Source organism: Lampetra planeri, chromosome 53 (assembly GCF_965212315.1).
Source record: "Lampetra planeri chromosome 53, kcLamPlan1.2.h2, whole genome shotgun sequence".
Lineage (NCBI taxonomy): Eukaryota > Metazoa > Chordata > Hyperoartia > Petromyzontiformes > Petromyzontidae > Lampetra > Lampetra planeri.
In genome coordinates, this window is record NC_136159.1 from 4,361,248 (window position 1) to 4,384,083 (window position 22,836).

Sequence of the window (22,836 nt, forward strand, 5' to 3'; positions counted from 1 at the left end):
CAACAACCCTCACAACCGACTCGCACGGAGTTGGGGGAAGGTGGGGGCGGGCGGGATGCTCTCATCCAGCAGCGGATTTGGTAAAAAAAAAAGTTACTGCCACCCACGTTCCCGTGTACACTTTTACACGCGTGTCCCCGTGTACGTTTTTACACGCGTGTCCCTGTGTACGTTTCTACACGCGTGTCCTCGTGTACGTTTTTACACGCGTGTCCCCGTGTACAGGGTGGTCCAGATGTCTCGCGAGCCCCAATTAATTGTCCCCTAGCATTTTTTTCTTTCTTCTTTTCAGAGAATTAAATTAGAATTGGGGGGGGGGGGGGGAGTCACAAGACATCTGGACCCCACCGTGTACAGTGCGCGCAATGCGTTTCAAGTGGGGGGGCCGCGGGTAAGGGCGCAGAGATGGGGCTCGGCAAGTTGGGTTGCAGGTGTCTGTTACACGAGTGAGTCTGGTCATGTGATGTTTACAGCTTGGAAGGCCGCTCTTGTAAGGGTGTGTCATGTAAAAATGAGGGGGGGTGATGGCGGCGGTGGCAGGAGGAGTTGGTGCGGTTGGTGGTGGTGGTGGTGGGGGTTGTTGCACACCGGGGCTAGCAAGGCATGCGACGTGCTGTGTAGCGTTCTGGTTGAGCTGGCATCATTGGAGGAGGAGGAGGACCCGAGGGGGTAAGAGGCACTGTCTGGAGGGGCTTGACCTCGTGCCTAAGGGAATGACGTCATTTGAAATGCCATAACACGGCTTGTTTTCTGTCTCCCGAGAGAGTGTTCCTGGTGTGGGCTGCACTAAGCCCGTCTTATCACCAGCGCCGCTGCTGGTGGCAGAGGTGGTCGGAACGGTGATGGCGCGCTGCGCTATAAACCCGGCGACCCGAGTTCGATTCCCGCTCAACGCTCAACACCAGTGACGATTATCTGAACCGGTCCTGAGCCTCCCCGAGGTCGACTCGGCCTCAAATGAGTAGCTGGTGCGGTGCGTAAACATCGCCACTGGGGAGACAAAGGCGGCCGGGCGTGGTGTTGGCCATCCAACACCCACTTTTGTGCTGTGCTGGCCTTCATAGGTGCTACTCGCTTAACTGCATTTGCCCCAACAGTCTGTTAGGGCTACATGGGGGATCTTTGGTGTGTTTAAAAAAAGGTTATCTGAAATGACTCCCTCCGTTGTTATCTGAAGCGTTTTCTTAACTTGTTAGGGGGCCGTGCTTTGTTATTTTTGGAACAGTCGAACGGTTAATGCAGAAAACATCGTTATTTCCCCCGCCACACTATTTATGGAACGTGTTCTTCCGATTTGGACCGGGGCAGAACAACACTTGCATGCCGTTTATGTGGAACGCCATGATTTTGTGGATCCAACTCAATTTGGAAGATTATCTGTTGTTATTTTTTTTGTACAAATCTTTTTTTTAAAGAGCCTAAAAGTCGAGGAGTTGTTTTTTTACGTTTCAGCCAGTTTCATCCCTTACAATTTCGAAAACCTTTGATTTTACTGAACTAACGTTGCGCATTGTGTGGACTGGCAATGACCTTACCTAAAAGCCACGAGGTACTGTGTGTGTGTTTGTGTGTGGCAGGCTACGAGTTGTTGTTTTCTCATCACAGAGTTGTTTTGGGTTTTCACTACAATACTATGCGGATGGGGAAGGTCTTGAGCCTGGACTTGAACAGGGGGTCGGGAATGGACAGCACGGATGACTGTGGGGAAAGGAGTCTCAGACAATGGGGGGGGGCATCAGAGGAGAATGAGTGACCTTCCTCTTGGGAAAGTTGTTACTGAAAAACCCAAACAAAGCTGGCATTGCATCGGCAGTGCATCGGCAGTGGTACACAAACACAATAAAAAAAACTCCACTGCTCCATTTATTCACACTGCCGTATAACCAGGCCTTAATGTATCACTGAATATTTTCTGGGCCATTGATCGACTGGCCGGGAGTAGCCACAACCTTAGCGAAGAGGTTATCATGGATGTGGTGTGCCGTGCCGGGTGTGGAAATATTTTCCGGATGGACCCCTGCGTATGTCCCTTCCTAAGAGCAGAACGAGGTCATGAAAACTACCTTTGTGTACAGTAAGACGTGACGGTAATCATCGGCCGTTGCCCTTCGCCGAGAAAAAGTTAAGAAAGTTGACGTGAAAAGCAGGTTTTGAGGAAACAACATTTAATTGGGCTGACGCTAAAAATGTACGGTTATTGACCGACACTCAGAAAAATACGCAAAAACTTCTACGTTTATTCCGGAGGGCATTTGTTTTATTTATTTTTTTCCCTTGGGGCCCCCCCGTCACCCTCCGTCGTAAACACTGGTTGAGCGGCCGCCACCGTACTGTATATTGGCCGTAAAGATAATAACACAAGGAGCAGTGCCTTGGGAGTAAGGGGACACCAGCGGCGCCATCTTGGACACATTTCCGACGTGACCTTTACCTTGACCGTTACCAAGTTGGCGCTTGCGTGCATACCGCGGCGGGGGGGCGGCGGTGGCGGCGGGGGGGGGGGCGGAATCGGATTCAAACGAATCAATTTCCCACACTTTTCCCCCTCCCCTCCCACCTCTCTCTCGCACACACAAAAAATATCGTCGGAGATTTGCATGGCTCGCTTTCCCCTCGTTTTGTGCCGATCGCAGGCCGCCCGGTTTGCTACCGATTTTTAGAGTGAGGCGAAGAAATACGCCCCCGCCGACGCTGCTGCTCGTGTTTTCTAGTTGGATTCCTACCGCGTGTGAACGTTGTAAGGAGAGAGACGGGTCAAGCAAGTTGCTCCCGAAGCGCGTAAACAAGCGTCTCCCCCCCCCCCCCCCGAATAAGAACTTTGTGTTTTTGGACGACTTTTTATTTATCGGACGTGACCATGTATTTTTTGTTGTTACGAAAACCTGTTTGCTCGTTTCGTGGACGTGCCCCGTTTTTATGGGGCCTACGACGTGTTGCTGTCTGTTATGAAAGAGTCCACAGTTTCAGCTACTCACAAATATGTGGCTTAAATATGCAAGGGTTTCGAAAGGCACTGTACCTTTACAACCTCGTCAATAAGACGGATAGGTCGGTGGCGGGTTTTTTCCCCGTAGCAGACGCATCATGCAAAGTCTGTTTTACTAGCCTGTTGGTCTCACAATCGACTCTCACCTGGTTACAAGTTTACGACTTTTATACGAGCGCTGGAATCGATGGCACACGGTAGTTAGACCCATGCAGCGCTTTGAACCCCGGCAACCTCAGTTCGATCCCCGGCCCACCCGGCTGACATCTTGTGGCAAGTGATATTTGAAACCGGTTTCAGCCCACCCACCTTCGCCAGAACCCGCACTGACCAGCGTGGTGAAGTACGGCCAAACATCTGCCATTGAACGACAACGCCCACGGGGGAGGCCTCGATCGTGCGGTCGAATCGGAAACGCGCCGTCGTCGGCAATTGGCGCAAACGAATGCCATAATCGCACGCGTTGAGAAACACACGTGACATTGCGGCGGTGGCTGACTCTGCAGTTCATAAAACCTAATCGCTTAAGAACATCGCCCATGCACAACGTGCCTATGACCAAATCACCCAGCGTCAGTCCCCCATCTCACCAGATCTCGTAAGCCAAGCAGGTTTGAGCCTGACTCGTCCTTTGATGCGTGGTCTCTCCCCCACGGCCGCCAGGTGGCCGTGGGCGGCCATCGGGGGTTGCGTTCCCAACACAGTGGGCAGCAAGAGAGGCAGTGCGGCATTAAATCCGTTGTCGCATCGTACTTAGATGCTCCCACGTCTCAGCTCCTGCAACTTGACTGCTGACCCCGGCCTCGACGGCGAACGTACGGCCAAATGACCCCCGACGACCCATTTGGCTCCCAACGACCCGCACGGTGTGGAGAGGCCTCTTCGTCCAGCGGTGGATTTACTGTGCACGTGTCCGTGTACTATTTAGCTACGGTTGTAGAGTTCAATTGTTGAGGCACGTGACCTCTTGCCAGTGAAGAGAGGAGAGAGTAGAGAAGAGGGAAAAAAACTTATAGCTTCAGTGAAACCCCGCGGTACAAGCCGTCTATAGGCAACACAACAAGATCCCTCTGCTCAGTTTTATTATCTTGGGAGATAAGTCATGTGTTGACTAACTGCTGCTTGTGTTGTTGCACGGTTGTCAGGGCACTCACAATCGCTCTCTCTGTCTTTGTCACACGAGGAGGAGGAGGCTTAGGAGCGAAGAGTTGATTCCACACTTAAGGATAATTTTCAGGTTTTTTTTGTATTGTGTCATGTAGATCCTTCCGTGGGGTACGAGGTGTGTTTACGTGTAGTTTTAAAAGCTACGTGCAAAAGCGGGGCTTTGTGTATCACAGGCTAGCCCTTTTGGGTGGAGCTCACATGTTGATGTTGGCTCTGATCAAGTGTCTCCTCGCAAAAACTTTTTTTAAGAAGCAAGTTCTGCACCAGAGCAGTTTTTTTTCTGCTGGCGTGTGTCCACGCACACACGCGCTCGCTGTGTGCCTGTGTGTTGCTGCGTGTGGTTAGCGCGTTACCCTACGAACCCGGTGACCCGAGTCCTGGTCCTCCCCTAGGTCGACTCGGCCTCAAATGAGTACCTGGTGGGGTGCGTAAACATCGCCACTAGGGAGACAAAGGCGGCCGGGCGTGGTGCTGGCCACCGAACCCCTCGTGTGCCGTGCCGGCCTTCACAGGTGCTCGCTAACAGCACTTGCCCCAACAGTCTGTTAAGGCTACACGGGGGATCTTTGTCTTTGTGTGGGTGGGGAGCGGCCAGCAGCAGTTGGTGCGCTGCGTTACGAACCCAGCGGCGACCCGAGTTCGATTCCCGCTCGCGACCACCAACATCGGTAGGCCTCCCCTAGGTCGACTCAGCTTCAAATGAGTACCTGGTGCGATAGGTAAACATCATCACTAGGCGGGGGGGGGCAAAGGTGGCTGTCATACCCCCAATGTGCACCGTGCCCGTCCGCCTTTGGTGCTCGCTATTGGAACTTGCCCCAGCAAACGCCGTATACTACACGGGGGGGGGGGGGGGGGGTGACCTTTGTCTTTGTGTGTGTTTTTATGCGTGTGTGTGGAACTTTTTCTTTCGCACAGTGCGTAGCCAACCGTGTCAATCGGTTGGCATGAGGTCACCGGGAATTTCTTCTGGTTCGTGGGCATCTCGGTAAAGTCACGAGGGCAAAAAAATGAAATCTCACACCATGAACTACCACCGTATAGCCACGTCTAAACTCTAACTCTGTCAACGATTACACTTTGAGTCGTGCTGTTTGTTGCTGGACACTTGGAGTTGTGAGCTTTTGCTTAGGAACTGTGATGAAAAACAAACGCACGTTCTGCTCGTTTGTCAATCCACTGCTAGATGAGGGCCTTCCCACGCCGTGCGGCTCGCGAGGAGAGGGGAGGGGGTTATTTGACCATACTTCACCATCCCGCTCAGTGCGTGGCTTTTGAAAGCACCCACCCGTGCCTTGGACATGACCACCACCACAGTATATATATACCGCCTCCACCACAGTAATCACCACCACCACCAATAAAAATTCAAAATATAAAATGTAAGGCTTCGACACTACACAGTCCAGACACTATGTAGTTATGACATCAGTGTGGGGACCATTAAGCCTCCCCGGTTCCACCCCCTTAATGAGAGGGGGGTTGTGTTTGTTCCTTTTTTCGCGAGCGTTTCCGCCCTGCGCTTGCTCCTTCGCTAGCCCCCCGCGTGGGCCTGGAATGAATTAGAAACACAACCGGGGCAACGGCGCCGACACACGCCGTTCACCGGCCATTTCTTCCTTCTGGCTGTCCCTCCGTCCGTCCGTCTTCGTACGCCGACTCGCGAAGGCCTTCGGCGGTAGTCGCTTAACGCCGCTGTTGGATGGGGGGGGGGGGCAAATGCCGCGGGCAAGGTGGGCGAGCGCGAGTTGCCCGCCCGCGGCACAACTTGGTTGCTCGGTGACTGCTTTTCAAGACACTGAAGAAATCGTAAGATATTTTGTGAGCCATGGAGGCCCTCATGACTTGCGTAGAGGCTGCCAGGCTTGCGCAAAGATTTGGAGACTTTGCGGAGACACCCGTAGACTTTGATAGATGTCGGTGTGCTCGCAATTGAATTTGGATTCATGTGAAGTCGAAAATGTGACGGGAGGTGCGGTGGAACATGGGCAGGTAGTCGAGGGCACAGATGATGGCTGGAGGAAGTGAGCTCCAGGCTCACGGGGACAGCAGCGGAGAGAATGAGAGAATATGCGAAGCAGGGGACCACCTCTCGGACATAAGATGATACATGCATCGGTAACACGATCGTCAAAGTCGCCCTCGTTGTTTGGTGTGTGTGGCGCGGCGGTGGAGCGGGGAGCGGTAGTGTAGTGGTTAGCGCACCGCGCTATGAACCCGGCGGCCCGAGTTGGATTCCCGCTCATAGCCAACACCAGTGACGATTATCTGAACCGGTCCTGGGCCTCCCCTAGGTTGACTCGGCCTCAAATGAGTACCTGGTTCGGTGTGTAAACATTACCACTGGGGAGACAAAGGCGGCCCGGCGTGGTGCTGGCCATCCACCTCCTCGTGTGCCATGCCGGACTTCATAGGTGCTCGCTAACGGCGCTTTTCCCAACAGTCTGTTAAGGCTATACGGGGGAGCTTTGCTTTTGGAGTGGCGGTGCAGTGGGTGGTCGTGCACCGAGCCGTGGGGTGTGAATCACACCCGAGGGTCACGGGGATGAGCCACGCACGGCTCACATTGGTGAGCGAGCGAGGTCTAGGAACCGGTCCTGCCCGCACCCCCACATCCTGATGCAACGTGGGGAGGCCTTCATTCAGCGGTCGATTAACAAAAGGGCTGAAAATGTATATAACTTTGTGCTACACATGTTGAATCGCCTCCATGGTCCCAACAGAGGTTATTTCAACTTGGCGTGAGTCCGTTATAGAGCACCGATCACAGAATAGGAAGGTGGGGGGGTGGCAATAGAGGGGGGCAGAAATTCGGCGAACAAAAGTCTGAGATCGGCGCGGCAAGGCTTTGTGAAAGGGGAGCGAATTGGGCTTCCAGCAGAGGTAACAAAAACACACTTGCCTGCAACGCAAACAAGCGAGCAATAACAAATCGATCTTGGAGTCCAACCGCGACCCACCGAATAATTAGCGATTCCACGAATCACGAGGTGCGGGGCGACGAATCGTCAACTTGTTGACGACGAAGACGACGAGGCCGCCGCTAAACCCCGCGCACTGGAGGTCACCGGTAAAGCCCGTTGTGTCTGTCCCCAGCGCGGAACGGTCGTGTGACGCTTATTAGCGGAACACAACCGGGCCATTGTTGTGTGTGTGTCCCCCCCCCCCAGCGCTTGCCGGGTGGTGGGAGTCAACGCTCGGGTGAGAACGCATCTCGTGTCGTTTAACACGGGAGGGGGGGAAGGTTTGCGCGAGAGAGGGGGCGTTGTTCACACCTGTGCCTAAGTGGACGAAGCGGTAAATAAAAGAAAGTTTCTAGCCTTGAATTTCTTTGCAGAGCCCCCCGATCCCCCCCACAGCGCCCCCCCCCGGCTCCCTCCCGTCCATTTCCGCCCTCAACCCCCCCCCCCACTCTGCCGTATCGTGACACCACCACTGTTAACGTGGCGTGGGAAAGCTCTGAAACGTGATTTCCGTTGGCTGATAGCAACCCGTGCTCCGTTTCGAATAATGACGATTACGAGAATGGCTTCGGACGCTTGCTAGCGAGCACCAAATTCTGTTTGGGGAGGGCTGTTGGCGGTTGCCTTAGCCCATCATCCTTCCGGTGTCAATAAAATAGGTACATCTTTGTGTGTGTGGGGAGGGGGGGGTGACAGATTCACCCTGCCCGACCGCCACAGGAATTGGGAATTTCCACCAATGTCTCAGGGCTGTAAAACAGAATCCGTGAGAGCAGCAAACTCCCCCCTCGATGCTCATTCTAGCAAGGAAATCGCCCCCGAGTGTTTTTTGTTCTCTATTTTCGGGAGCACCGAAACTCTGCGCCCTTGTGGAAGCGTTTGCGGTAGCGAGCGCCGCTACCGCCAGCGAGATGTGGCACACGTGTTGTTTTTCTGCACCCCCCCCCCATCTGCCCTCCCACCACGCCGTTGTGTAATTGTCAGTAATTGAAAAAACTATATCCTTGGCAGGGCAGCGCAGGATAAAACAATGTGTGTTTTTGCGAGCCGTGTTCAGCGACGTGAACAACAAGCGAAAACGCCCCGACCTGGATTCGATGGATTATTTCAGAAGCGGCAAAAGTGTTTTTATGTATTTCGGAAACGCGAGGAGTTTGAAAAGGACGCGTTTGAAGCGACGCATTGCGAAACGGATGCGTCACCAGCTTCTTTTTCACGCTGAAGGGCAGATAACAGGAGCGTTTTAGGAGTGAATATTCATTATTGCCCTTTCCATATAACCTGTGGATTATTTTTCGTATGCTGCCTACGCAGTCGGAGGTGGCACACCGGGGGGGAGCAGGCGTCACGGCGGTTCACCCCACTGCACTGTAAACCGAGTTGGAATTCCCGGCCACGACTAACATCAGTGGTGAGTGATCTCTGAACGAGTCCTCTGCCTCCCTTTTATCCACCCACGCTGACCGCTGTCGTGTCGTGAAGTCTGTTGGGTTGTGAAGTCTTGTTGGGTTGTGATATCTGATCAAACGGCCGACACGGTCTTTGCGTAGAAAGCCTTTACCCAGCAGTTGACTAATTAACGGCCATAAAATCACATGTATGTATTTTAGTGTTACTTATACATTCTACCATGGGCGCCGCGGTGGAGAGATGTTAACTACATCGTCTGGTATACAGGAAGTCGTGGGTTCGATCTCCGACCCCGACGCCTGTATATTTGGAGTTGAAATGTCTCTCTCTCCCTGTGGTCGCGTGGATTCTTGTCCGGGTCCTCCGTTTTTTTTCTCCGCATTTAGAATCCACATCACGTGTTTTAGGAGCATTTGGCTGCCACTATAAATTTCCACACGATGATAAGCCATTTCGTTGAGCTATCATTTTGTAGCCAGGTCGCTTCTGAAAAAGAGCCTTACCTGGTATAATCAGAAATAGTTTAGATTTAATAGTGTAGTTTACTCTATGAATACCAACAGACGAGGAACTTCAACACCACACGAACTCTCTCGTGAAGCGTCATGTCCAGCAGCAGCAGCAGCATTGGTATTTAGCTCCTGAACCACATTGCCCCCTGCCATCATGTGCCAGGATAGAGCCAGGTGACCCGACTGACAAAGCCGTTACACCAATAATGTCAACAACAACAACAATAACATGTTGTCGTAATACTGCGAACAATCGTGAACCTGATTTAAACGATGAACAAACACTCCGACGATTTATCCCTTCTTGGCTTGGACATTTTTTTCCGCCACTCCCCTTGTATTTTTTTTGTGCTCTAAAAATTCCCGTCATTTGAACACAACGCGAAGAATTCGTACCAAAAACCAAAAGCCCATTCCAGTAGTCCGGCTTCGGTGGATGAGGCATTTCGGCAACGTAGCGAGACGGGTAACTTTAACAATCGGCTCAAGGATTTGTAGAAGAGATGCCCCGTTCTGTGGAATGATGCCAGGCGTAATGGAGGTGAGCACCAGTGCACTTGTGTGGTGGGCAGAGGTCGCAAACGGGTTTTGATTCCTTACCCGTACCCGTACCCGGCCGTACCAGGGTCGCAAACGGGTACCCGTACCCAGCCGTACCCGTACCCTACCCGTACCCGGCCAGGTACGGGTAGGGTATGGGTTTTGGGTACCTGATTGCGACCTCTGGGATGAAGCCATGTTGCAGGCGCGGGTGGGTTGATTCTAGGAACTTGAATTGTGAGAAGAGACAAGACGTTGGGAAATGAGTGACAAACGGTTACTCACCGGTGACTCACGGTCTACCCGTACCCGTACCCGGCCACACCAGGGTCGCAAACGGGTACCCGTACCCATACCCGGCCGGGTACGGGTAGCCGGGTATCGGGTAGGGTACGGGTATCGGGTACCCGGTTGCGACCTCTGGTGGTGGGGCAAAGTGTGGGTGCTTCCACCTCTGCCAAGACGTCTCTGGCCAGCGTGGAAGAGGAGGCATGAAACACCCCCTGGAGAGGTTTTCCGGAGCTCCCTCCCGGAGCGTTGAGCATACTAAACGCACTTTTTGAAACGTGCGTTTAAAAGTATTTGGCTGCTATGAATTTCCACTTGATCAGGCACTGCGGTGAGCTATCGTTTGTGATCGCCAGGTCGCTTATAAAAAACGAGCTATGCTGCTCAGTGGACCTTTACCTGCTAAAATAATACATTGTTCAGTAAATAGTTTAGTTTAAACATAGTTTAGTATAATAGTCCTTCTTAGCGGAGACCCCTCCGCCAGCACTGGCACGAGCGAGCAGTCGCAAGGGGATGCTCCTTGACCTCGTTCCGGCCTGCATCTTCGAGCTCGTGTGTTTGGACCTGGTGTATCCACACTACGGCGGGGGGCGAGCGCGTGGTTGGGGGGGCAGTCTACTTTTTTATTCTCAATGAATCCAGGTGTCCTAAGTGCCGCCCCACCCGGAGTGGAGCCTGTGAAGTGTTTATGCCGCCCTGTAGCTTTGTTGGAGACCCGTGGTGGTGGGAGGGTTCGTTGAGGAGGAGGAAGCTGTTTGCGGGGGGGGGGGAGTCAAGGTGTGCTCCACTTGTTCTCCGATTGCCCTATCTGCAAATTCCTACGTTTCAAAAACAGTGTTTCCGTTTGCACGCCCAACCCCCTCTGGGTAACAGCCGCCTGTGTATTCACACCTGTCTGTGGCCGCACCACAGCTATGCCTCATAAAACAGAGGAATGGGAGAAATGTCTGTGACCGTTCCACCTGTTTTATTTGTTCCCTCCCTCCCCTCCCTCCCCTCCGTAGCCAACCGTGATAATCGGAGGTGCTGGGGGGGGGGGCAAAAAACTTAACAAAAAAAGCAGTTAAATTTCGATTTAAAGCTTTCGTGACTGCAGGGATTCATCTTCTTGGTTCTTTCGGTAAAGTCACGTAGAAGTGAAGTAATAAAATAAGAAAAATAAAACATAATGAAATAATATATTATTTTATTACTTCCCTTCTACGTGACTTTACCGAAAGAACCAAGAAGAAAAAAAATGCAGTTCTGAAAAAATTAGTTTTTTCCAATCTAGACTTAAAAGTGCGTAGCTTCAGTGGCTTCCTAATGTTGTAAGGAGGTAGAGCATTCCGGAGGGCCCCTGAAGCGCGTCCGAAAGCGCGCGATGGCGGTGACCGTCTTTGTTCGACGGTCCACCAAAAGCCGCTGCTGCTGCTGCTGCTGCGAGGATGAGCGGAGGTTTTCGTGATGATGGTTTATACTCCTTTGACGAGACCAGCGAGGTTTTCGTGGTTCCTGTGTGGCAAGCACTTGGTGTGTAATGAGTGCGACCTATGTAGGTAGCCACCCATGTCCTGGGCCCGTCGCTGTGTGTGTGTGCGTGCACGGCGTGATATCCATTCACACTTCCTCGTGCGCACGTTATTTTTGACCGTCGCGTTCGGCCTGTCGTGCCACGTGTTGTTTTGAAGTCTCCCCAGTAAGTGGCTTTTTTTTTTTAACCACGTTTGGTCGCGCGAGTTCGACGCTTGGGGTTTACGCTCCATCCATCCCAGTTTTTATTCCATTTGTACTCAGGGGTCTCGTGAGACGGAGTGTCGATTTAGAACGCACCGCTTAGCTGCGTGGGCTCAGAGAATCACCTCCGAAAGCAGATATCAAAGAACTGCTTCTTAATCCCTTACAAGTGACCTTTTTAGCCACGCAAGAGGGCGCTGCGCTTTACTACATGTTTTTGCTGTACGACAGCCAGTGTAACGCGCGATGGCGTTGTTTGGATGCGGTCATTTGATTGGGACGGTAACCGGGCGGAGACCATCGACTCACAAAACGATTGACAACCCTTTTTTATATTTTACTTTTTTTACACAACTCGGGCCCGTGCGAGCCTGTGGGTCTCTGCGTACGTCATGGGTGACCGTACTGAAACCCAACTCGACTTTCAAACGCTTGATAGAAACCCAGTTTTTGCTCGTGGGCTCCTTAAAACCGTGATGCAAATGCAGGATATCAACGGTGTGCCGGTTCAGGCCCTACGACTTCTTAAAAAAAGAACTCGGCCCTCCTGTCGGCTGTTATTGTCACACGCTTGGGGTTGCTCTGGTTATTCGTACGGCCCGTGTACATGGCACAAGTTAAAAGTGTAACGAATGCTTTGAGTACGGGGACGCCTGTTAGTCAAAGGGGGGGACTGGCTTTGTCAATATGTACCCGATCGCGAGCATTGAGATCGCGACCATTCCCCCTTGGCAGAGATATAGTTTTGATTCGTTTGATTCGTTGTGTTTTTTTCCGAATCTTTTTTTACGTGATGAAGCCTTCTTGGTTTTCACGTGATTAATGTCTTAGCCACGGCAGGATATCTCAACCAGAGTAGGTGGCCTAGTTGCGCGGTACAACATCTTCTCGCTTCCACACACGAGTCAATGCACGTGTCGTGAGCTTAACAATCTCAACATTTATTCTTCTTACGCTTATTTACGCTGGAAACGTGACTCTCTTTCAGCAGGGTCCTGCCAAGTTGTCGCGGTAGGTGGCGATGATTGCTACGCACATTCCAGTGCAGCAATTTTGCGGGCGGCTTCCCGAATGTGGCAACGCTTTGGACTGCTGCACTGACACACAGTGGGGCCCACTCTTGCGAATAAACGTCATGGGGATCCTCAGCTCCCACTGTGAAGCAGACTGGGCGTGCGGTTTTTCTGTTGTTCATAATGCACCGCGCGGCAATCGAGGAATTGGTCGGTGCACAATCTAGCTCGTGCGTCGACATGCAGCAGAATGCCAGGATTGCAGCCGGCTCGGAAGAAATGCGGCTCGCGATGAAAACGGCTCGCGAGAAGTGGGCGTGGCCGGATTCGTCAAAAAGAATTACAATAAGAATAATCAGAATAATAACAACAATAAGATACAAGCAGCCCTTTTGGCCACTTCAGCAATTGTTTCTTGCTGTGGTTGTCCCACCTGATGATGATTGCTTGTGTTGCGCCCGAAACGTCGTGATTTAATTTATTTTATACCTATGTGACTTTACCGAAAGAACCAAAGAGTAAGAATAACAACAAGAATAATAACATCAATAAGAATAACAACAACAATAACATCTTTTTACAAAGAGCCTTTAATATTGAAGTATCTCAAAGCTCTGTACATAACAATAAAACTAGACCAGTATGGATAAAATTTAAGCGAAATAAAAAGCTGATATTAACACTATCAATGACGACTGCTTGAAATTCCAATTAAATGAATAACTGTGATAAAAGAGAATCATTAAAATTGCAGAGTGATCCAATCAAACAACAACATTGTTTTTGTTTTCCAAGTCTGAAGCTACAGTGAAAGCATGCAGCACAAATATGTGAGCTTTAAGATGTGATTTAAAAAGTGGAAACGGACTCGGAAGGTGTTGGAGCAGTGACGTAAGTGGCCTTCATCCAGCAGTGGATTGAACGTGGCTGATGATGAAGAAGATCGATGTTCATCTTCTTGGTTCTTTTGGTAAAGTCACGTAGAAGGGAAATAATAAAAATTAAACATAATGAAATACAATTCTCACGACGTTTCGGCCACAACGCAAGCAGCCGTCCTCAGGTGAAGAACAGGTCTGTCGGAAGGGGAGGGATTCCACGTAACTATACGCTGCCAAGCTTGGTGGTGTTCATTCAGACGCTGTCTTTCCGACAGCCCTGTTCTTCACCTGAGGACGGCTGCTTGCGTTGTGGCCGAAACGTCGTGAGAATTGTATTTTATTATGTTTTATTATTATTATTTTATTATTTCCCTTCTCCGTGACTTTACTGAAAGAACCAAGAAGATGAATCCCTGCAGTCACGAAAGAAGCTTTAAATCGAAATTTTAGATCGATGTTGTTATCACCGGCACCTCATCGCACGCGTGCATCCACGCAAACTCTTAATTCTGTATTAATTGTTGGCACAATTGCCATTGGCGCGAGCACGTGTCTTTCGATAAAACCAACGGCCCAAGTGTGATTTATTGCTCACAGATGGGGGGTGTGGGTTCATTTTGTCCTTAAAAAACAAGTCTGCTCGTGTTTGTTTTTCTCAGCTCCTTTGTTTATCAGTTCGTTGATAAGAACCTTGGGGCTCGGCGGACAGCAGTCAGTTGCTGTTCCACGCAGCTTACTTTCCTCTCTGTGTACGGGAGGCCTGTTCCTGCGAGATGCAGTGAATCTCAAGCTTTTCATCTTCATCAGTTGTACGAGCTGCACTGGGGAAGGGGGGGGGGTGTAAACAAAACCGTTTTTTTTTAAAAATCCTTTATATTAAGTTCGCTTGCTTGCTTGCTTACGACCGTGCAAATATTTCGGTCGTTTTTCAACCCACTTCCCGTGATCCAATCGAGCTGACATTTTCCACACAGACTCGTTGTGCGTGACAATTAATGTTCGTGAAAAATTTTTTCCAAAATGTTTCACTTTTTAGGACAAAAATATTATATTTAATTACCAATTGCTTAATGGTGCAATGCAATCATCTGACCCATAGGTGGCAGCCATCTCAAGCCAGAGGACGAGAGGACTCTAGCCGCCACGCATATAAAGGATTTATAGTGAAAAACTTTGTTTTTACGGGTTATACTTGTTTAAAATGCTGTTTGAAAATTGCACAGCACTTATCATGTAGACAGAAGACAAAAACAAGTGAACGTGAAAATTTTATATGAATGTCACAATATGACTGTATGGTAGCAAGTACCTTTATGGGCGAGTGGAAAACTAACTGTAAAAAATTATTTGGTTCCTTCGGTAAAGTCACGTAGAAATAAAATAAAATAAATAATAGAATACGACGTTTCGATTGCAACACAAGCAACCGTCATCAGGTATGAATGAATGAGAAAACAAACCTAGTAAACTTAGCAATGTAATGCAATGCAACACAGAGAGTCGGCTAACACAAAAGTTATCACTTTACCTGCTTGATTGTGTTCACTGTTGTTAGCCAACTGTTGTTAGCCAAATAATAAAAATATAAAACAATATTATTTTTTATTATTTTATTGTTTCCCTTCTACGTGACTTTACCGAAAGAACCAAGAATATGAATCCCTGCAGTCACGAAAGCTTTAAATCCAAATATAAAAACTATTGTTATTTTACCAGGTAAGGCCCACTAAGAAGCGATCTGACCACATCTGATAGCTCAACAAAGTGGCTTATCACTGTGTGGAAATTTATAGCAGCCAAATACACTAAACACACGGTGATTCTAAATGTGGAAGGAAAAACCGGAGGACCCGGAGAAAATTCCACTCAACCACAGGGAGACAATGCAAACTCAGGGTCGGGATCGAACCCACAACCTCCTTCATACCAGGCAAGGTAGATAACATGTTGCCACCATGATGGGCGAGAGTGGAAAATACTTGGGGTGGTTTTTTTTCTTCTTCTACTCGTGTTGGTAAGAATTAAAAAGTGTCATGGGTAAATTGGAAGAGGTTCATTTTTTTGTTTGTTCATTTGTTTAACCCAGGATGCGAACTCAAAAGACCACGATAGGAGTCTCATTTGAAAGAGTGAGTTCTGGGGCATTAGTCTGCTGCCAGTAGGGGGAGATGATTGCTGCTGCTGTGTGATCCCAATTGAGTGAGCTGCGGTGTAGCTTTCAAATTTGGACTCTGACGCCAGACACGCGATGGCACTGCTCTTGACAATGACGTCACGGAGATGTTTAACGTCCGCCGCAAAGCATCTCTACAGTGAATACTGCACCGCAGTAATAACTGGGGCGGCCGCTGGATTCGAACTGGGTCGACCGCTGGATTCGAACCGTGGCGAGATGTTAACTACTTCGCCTGGTATACAGGAGGTCGTGGGTTTGATCCCCGACTTTGACGCCTGCTGTATATTCGTAGTTTTCATGTTTCTCCGGTTCCCTCCACCTTTAGAATCAACATGCGTTTTAGAGTATTTGTCTTCTATAAATATCCACGTGATGATAAGCCATTTCGTTGAGCTATCATTTGTGGCCAGGTTGCTTCTGAAAAAAAAAGCTATATTCCGTGCGTGGAACAGTCGATGTTTGTTGATTCGTTAATTTTGCAGCAGCAGCAGCAGATGCATTTTCACTTGACCCCTGCAGCCACTAGGTGGCCACTACGTTTACCTACTAATGAAATCGCTTGGGAGGCGGGGCGAGCGGGTAAATTGTTTCAGCTCTGTAAAATAGTATTGTTTTATATTACGGTATCGATGTCAACGCAAAAATAACATTCTTTCACGGACATGTTGCACGTTTCCTGGAAATAAAAGCAATTGGTCTGCACGTTGCTAGGTTTCAAGTCTGGCGGCTGATTTTCAAACCGCAGGAATTGTAAGTTTAAATTTGGCAAATGCACAATCAGCAGAGCGGCACTGGAAACCCCCTCCCCCCCCCCCCCCACTATGCAATCAAGATCACATTCTCCGTCATCGCGCGAAGTGCTCCGTGTTTTTTTTGTCGCGTGCAACGTAACCGCAGATCTGTACGTCGCGTTCAAACCAGCCGTCAGCTGTTGTTCGTTCCACCGCTTGGGCGAAGGTCACCGTCGCCCCTCGCTGTCCCCGCCACGACAGAAGAATCCGGGGTTTCGCCCAGTGCCTGCACACGTGCCGAACCCACATCGCTCCATCTCCGTTGTAAACCGTACTCCTGGGGTGGGGCACGTTCCCTCCTGTGGCTGCCACCCAGTTGATTTTTTGTTGGCCCTCTCGGCCATAATTTCTTCTCGCGACATGTCATCCCAAAAGACGGCATAAAATCTGTTCCATCTCACCTGCGTGCGTTCTCTTGATATTTAACAATAGGAATAATAATACGTTTTTGAAAAAGTCTTGCGAGTAAAAATAAATAGATGTAAAAATGGTTTCAAATTTACATTGACAATGTGTCAATTCACGTGGTTTTTGTTGTTGTTTAAATTGCAGTTGCAGGGCCGGCCCATAAACTGGAAGCGGTCGGCAACAAACGGCACCATTTGAAGGTGTAATAGACAAAGGGTTAATATGTTTCTGGAATGGAGCAAGGTTGTAAGAATTTGTGAGATGTCTGCAGGGAATTCCAAGGCCAGACAAAGTACTATGTTTATTTTAGCAGGTAAGGCCCACTGAGCTATACAGCTCTTTTTCAGAAGCGACCTGGCAACCACAAATGATAGCTCAACAAGGTGGCTTATCATGTGAAAATTTATAGCAGCCAAATACTCTAAACGCGTGTTGATTCTAAATGTGGAGGGAAAAACTGGAGGACCCAGAGAAAAACCCACACGACCAAGGGGAGAACATGCAAATTCCAAATATGCAGGTGTCAGGGTCGGGATTGAACCCATGCCCTCCTGTATACCGGGCGAGGTAGTTAATATCTCGCCACAGCGGTGCTCTGAAAAAAAGCAGAAGGGAGAAGTGCTTTGTGTTTGAACCCGGTATGGACGATCCGACATAGTCAGCCAGTCGTCAACACTGGGTGAAGAAATTGGCGTGTGAAGTTCACGTTTAAAGGACATTGGTTCTGTGTGTGTGTACGCGCGTGCGCATTTGCGCGAGTGGGGGTGGACACAAACGCATTGCGAAGAAACCACACGGGATTATTAATACATCTGACGGCCGTTTGTTACAATCGGCAAGTCGGTGAATCACAGCGCTCGGAAAAGACGAATAGCCGGCGGCGGTGCCGTGCTGCTCGCCTCGCCAGCGCCAGGCAGAGGTCGCAACCGGGTACCCGATACCCATACCCTACCCGATACCCGGCTACCCGTACCCGGCCGTGTACGGGTACCCGTTTGCGACCCTGGTGCGGCCGGGTACGGGTACAGGTAAGGAGTCAAAACCCGTTTGCGACCTCTGGCGCCATGACGCTCGCGAGCGAACGGCGGTCTTGGGGTGGCGCTCCCCGTCGCGTGAAAAAACAATGCTGGGAAGTTTACACGAGGCCCGTTTCACCCGCTGAACATAGGAGATGGGAGAAATCGTTTTCAATTTAAAGTTGCATGCTGGGAGAGGTGGACGTACCTGCTTACCCACACTTGAACCCCCACCAGCGTCAACTACCTAGGTGCCACAGTGGCGAGATGTTAACTACCTCGCCTGGTATGCAGGGGGTCGTGGGTTCGATCCCGACCCTAACACCTATATATTTGGAGTTTGGATGTCTCTTGCTCTCTGGTCGCGTGGATTTTTCTCCTTCGGTTTTTCCCTCCATATGTAGAATCAACATCACGCGTTCAGAGTATTTGGCTGCAATAAATGTCTACGTGATGATACGCCACTTCATTGAGCTATCATCTGTGGCCAGGTGACTTCTGAGAAAGAGCTACGTAGCTCAGTGGGCCTTACCTGGTAAGATAAAAATTGTTTAGTTTTAGTGTCGTTTACATTGCGAGGTGGACAGAAGCGGTGTGGGAGGGGTGCGGGTTGGCGGGGATTTTAGAGACTCGCACCATCGTTTCAGCTGCCGTGCTCGGAGATGGAATCGAACCGGCGACCTCCGGATTGAAAGTCCCCAGTGCACTTTAGCAGCATAACAAACACAGGCAACCGGGTGACATGTCCTTAAAGGACAAAAAAAACCGAGCCTGCTTTTGAAACTCTTACGGCACCTGCTTCACGATCTTCCTGGTGTAGTTCATTCCTTTGTTTTCTGGGGGGGGGGGGGTTGTTTTTCTTCAAGCAAGGTGTGTTTTTCTGCAGTTTTTTGTTCAAAATCTGAGGCTCCAAAAAAAACATGAAGCCGCACAAAGCGCCCTCTTTGTTTCCACACACCCCGATGATGATCGCGTGAGTCACTCTCTGCTCGAGACGAGAGGGACCCTACGGCTAATTGCAGGCTCTGCTATATTAAAAACAGGTTTCAGAATTCTTTGCTGTGGCTGCTGGAAAAGCTTTTATTTAATTTTAGGTTCCACCGAGTTTTTGTTGTTGTTTGTTGTTGTTGTTGTTGCTGCTGCACGTCACAAAGACAGATCACCCGTATAGCCTTAACAGAATGTAGGAGCAAGTGCTGCTAGCGAGCACCTATGAAGGCCGGTACAGCACACTAGGGGGTGGGTGGCCAGCACCATACCCGACCGCCTTTGTCTTCCCAGTGGCGATGTTTTTACACACCACACCAGGTACTCATTTGAGGCTGAATCGACATAGGGGGTGCCCAGGACCGGTTCAAATAAGCGTCACTGGTGTTGGCCGTGAGCGGGAATCGAACTCGGGTCGCCGGGTTCAAAGTGCAGCGTGCTGACCGCGACACTACCGCTCCCCCACAACCACAGACACACACGCACGCACTCACCCGTCTACCACGGACACACGCACACACACCTGTACCTCCGTGAAGGTGGTGGACGGCGCGCGATCAGTGGCGCTTCACTCGGGGAAGTAAACTTCTCATTTCCAACAAGTTGGGGTTGCGTCAGCGTGGCCCGGCCGATTCTGCCGCTGTGCGCCCTTGCGTCGTTCTCGTCGTCTTCCGCAGACCGTAATCTCGCTCCGCTCGGTGGCAACTTTTGTTTTGAACAAGCGGCGCGCTCGGTTGCCGTGCCGGCACGGTGAACTGGCACCACCTCGGTTCGATTCGCAGGTCAGGGCTCGTCGCAGCTGGGTAGCGATGTGTCAGGATCTAAATCAGAATCGGAGTCTTTGTTTACGCTGGAGGAATCCGATGAGCTGTAGAGGTCTTGTTCATAAGAGGTTTTTGGGTTAGATCGCGTAAATATCATGTATTGTTAAATCCGCCACCACCCAACACAGACAATTAGTAAGGTTTGTCACGTAAAACAAAACATGACAATTCGTTACTAGTTCAGCACACAGGTGTGTTGGAGAGTAAATACAGAACGCGATCTAATCCATCAACATCTTATCTTAGATAATATAGGTCGCGAAAGCCGACGTGTTAAACTATGAAGCGCTTTTTCACATATGTCCAGTAGGGGCAGGCCAGAACAACAACAGACGACACAAAAACACGATCTTCGTTGATGAGTGTTAACCAGTCCTGGACGCCCCATTCACCAACCCTTGCTGCACGACCAGCATGATTTTTTGTTTTACGTGACCGTTTCTGATCACAGATTCGAAAGGTCACAAATCCCATAGCGGCCAGTAACAACCAGCAACTATTGAAGGCGTGGTAATTGAGAGGTTAAGGTATTTTCTTTTTTTAATTCGGCAAAGTTATGAAGAACTTGAGAGAAAGAGACCAGGGAATTCCAAAGTCGAGCAGAGTGAAGGATAATAGCAGAGAAGAGTTGTGACCTGGCAGTGCGGTGGTGGTTGGTTGTGGTTGGTTGAACGCACTGCGGATGAGCAGATACAGTCCTGGTACACCGGGCCCTCGACATGCGTGGAAAAATGAACGAGTGAAGTTTCATGGGGACTAAATTTCGGTTTAAAGCTTTCGTGACTGCAGGGATTCATCTTCTTGGTTCTTTCGGTAAAGTCACGTAGAAGGGAAATAATAAAATTATAAAAATAAAACATAATAAAATAATTCTCAAGACGTTTCGGCCACAACGCAAGCAGCCGTCCTCAGGTGAAGAACAGGTCTGTCGGAAGGACAGCGTCTGAATGACAGCCCTGTTTTTCACCAAGAGGACGGCTGCTTGGGTTGTGGCCGAAACGTCGTGAAAATTATTTTATTATGTTTTATTTTTATTATTTTATTATTTCCCTTCTACGTGACTTTACCGAAAGAACCAAGAAGATTTCATGGGGACAGCGACCATGGCGTCAGTAGCAATAAAATAATGATGAGGAGGCGACTGACCGCTGATGAGCCAGTGATCGGAGATGAATCGTCGAGCGCTGGATTAATCAATCAACTTTCTCTGCATCATTTGCCGAATTTCCATGGGAGGTCATCGAATGCAGCCAGAGGTATTACAACGGGGGTTGCTCAGGCGCCAGACGCGACGGGCAGCATTCCAATTTTGGCCGGCCACGTGCTCGCTGTGTACGGGGTGGGGGGGGGGAAATCCTTGTTGTGGTGCCTCGTTAAGATTTCTCTGCCACGGCCCCCCCCCACCCCCCACTCTCTCACCAAGAAGCAGCGCTACTTTCTCGGGGGGGAGATCCGTTGGGGCGCGCCGCCCCCCCCCCGCCCCCCACCGCGCCTAGCCGTAGTCGAATCCATCGCCAGTTGAGATGGGCTTCCGCGGCATCCGCGACTCTGAGCAGGGCCCATAATTAGGGAGCTCTGCCGCCTCCTCCTGTGCCTCCTCCTGTGCCTCCTCCTGTACCTCCTCCTGGGGCTGTCACCGAGCTGCCGCGGGCGGGCGGGCCGGCAGCGGCGCACGAATTTGCGTCTTCATCGACGGCCGCTAGTTGGCGGACTGTAATGTTGAGAAACACACTCTCGGTTTCGTTTAAGTCGCTCGACGTTTTAAAGCGACGCGGTGAGCAAGAAAGAAAGGCTGGGGGGTCGGGGGGGCTGCGGTGGTGGAAAGCTTTATCAAGTGTAATCTAGAATGGCTGTTAAGCCTGTCTGCCTGGCAAGTCAGCCTCGGGATCATTTAATATGCTGCTGGTAATTGGTACGATGCGAAACCGCTGTCGCTCGTGACCGGGTGACAAATAGCCGCTAACCGCTGACGAGTGCCCGCTAAACTGCTTATTTTTTTAATAGATTTTTTTTTTTGCAAGCCCGCACACTCCGAGCTCGATAAGAGAGCTCGTCTTGTTCTCTCTGCTACAAAAAGAAAACATGTGGATACTGGAAACGTTTCAAGACATTTAGAAAGGAGAGTTTAGTTATTAAGGCATTCGATGATTGGCTGATCCGTCACCGGATTCGATTGTGGTTTGTGTAGGATTTTCACGTGAACCGTCCTCTCTGCTCACCTGTTAGTTTGTTCTTCTCGACGATACACGACTGCTGTCGTAGCGAGCACCACGGTGGCGAGTTCGATTCCCGGTCGTGGCTATCGTGGTTAGTAGCAAGTCACGAAAGCTTCAAATAAAGATAGTAGCAAGTGATTACCTGAATCGGTCCGAGGCCAACCCCCCCACCCCTTTCATTCACCTGGCCACGCAACCCCGACACGACCTTCATCCAGCGGTTGATTGGCAAAGGGGTTGTAATTATTACATTATTAACAATGCCAACGGCACGTGTGGTATTATCACCTTCATAATCGGCGTAGCTGCAATGTCAACCCCAGGCCTAGGGCCTTCTGAAGCCAGCGCAAACAATCTGTATTCTAAAGTTCTGAATTCGAATTTCCTCTGTCATCTTATCTAGGATTTTATACGGCGCTTTTGTCAAAGCGCTTTATAAGAATTGTGAATGGTACATTAGTTATTGACTGTTGAGGAAAAGGGATGGGGTTTGAGTGTTTGGGGGAGGGGAAGGGAGGTTGGGAAGGGGGTGAAGGTTTTAAGGACGAGGAGAGGAAGTAGTGGAAGGATACCCTATTGAAAAAAATGAGTTTTAAGGGAGGAGCGAATTCTAAGAGGATACAATACCCCACTTCCCGAACAATTCATAATTCAATGTGCACGAACTCACCATCACCGTTAATCACCACACGCCACTGCCGTCCCCATGCCTCGCGAACTACAGACTCTCTCCACCTCATTTGGACTCTCAATGATAAATTCACCGCCCCCCCCCCCATCCTCTCCCTGCTAAACCACCCTCCCCTTCGTATTTATTAGCTTCATGAATTCAATGGACACGGTAGGCAGCTAAAAAGTTTGGAAGCGCAGTTTGATATTTTGATGCGCCTATGTTTATTGATTTTGCTGTGTACGATGTTTGATGACTGAGCCAGAGGT

The 22,836-nt window shown here is 50.0% G+C and overlaps 1 protein-coding gene across 3 annotated transcripts in view; it reads left to right on the forward strand.

Moving 5' to 3' along the window:
* Positions 1-22,836, forward strand: part of LOC144734845 (insulin-like growth factor 1 receptor) — a 118,371-nt gene that overhangs the window by 63,524 nt on the left and 32,011 nt on the right. The gene's annotated exons all lie outside the window — the stretch shown is intronic.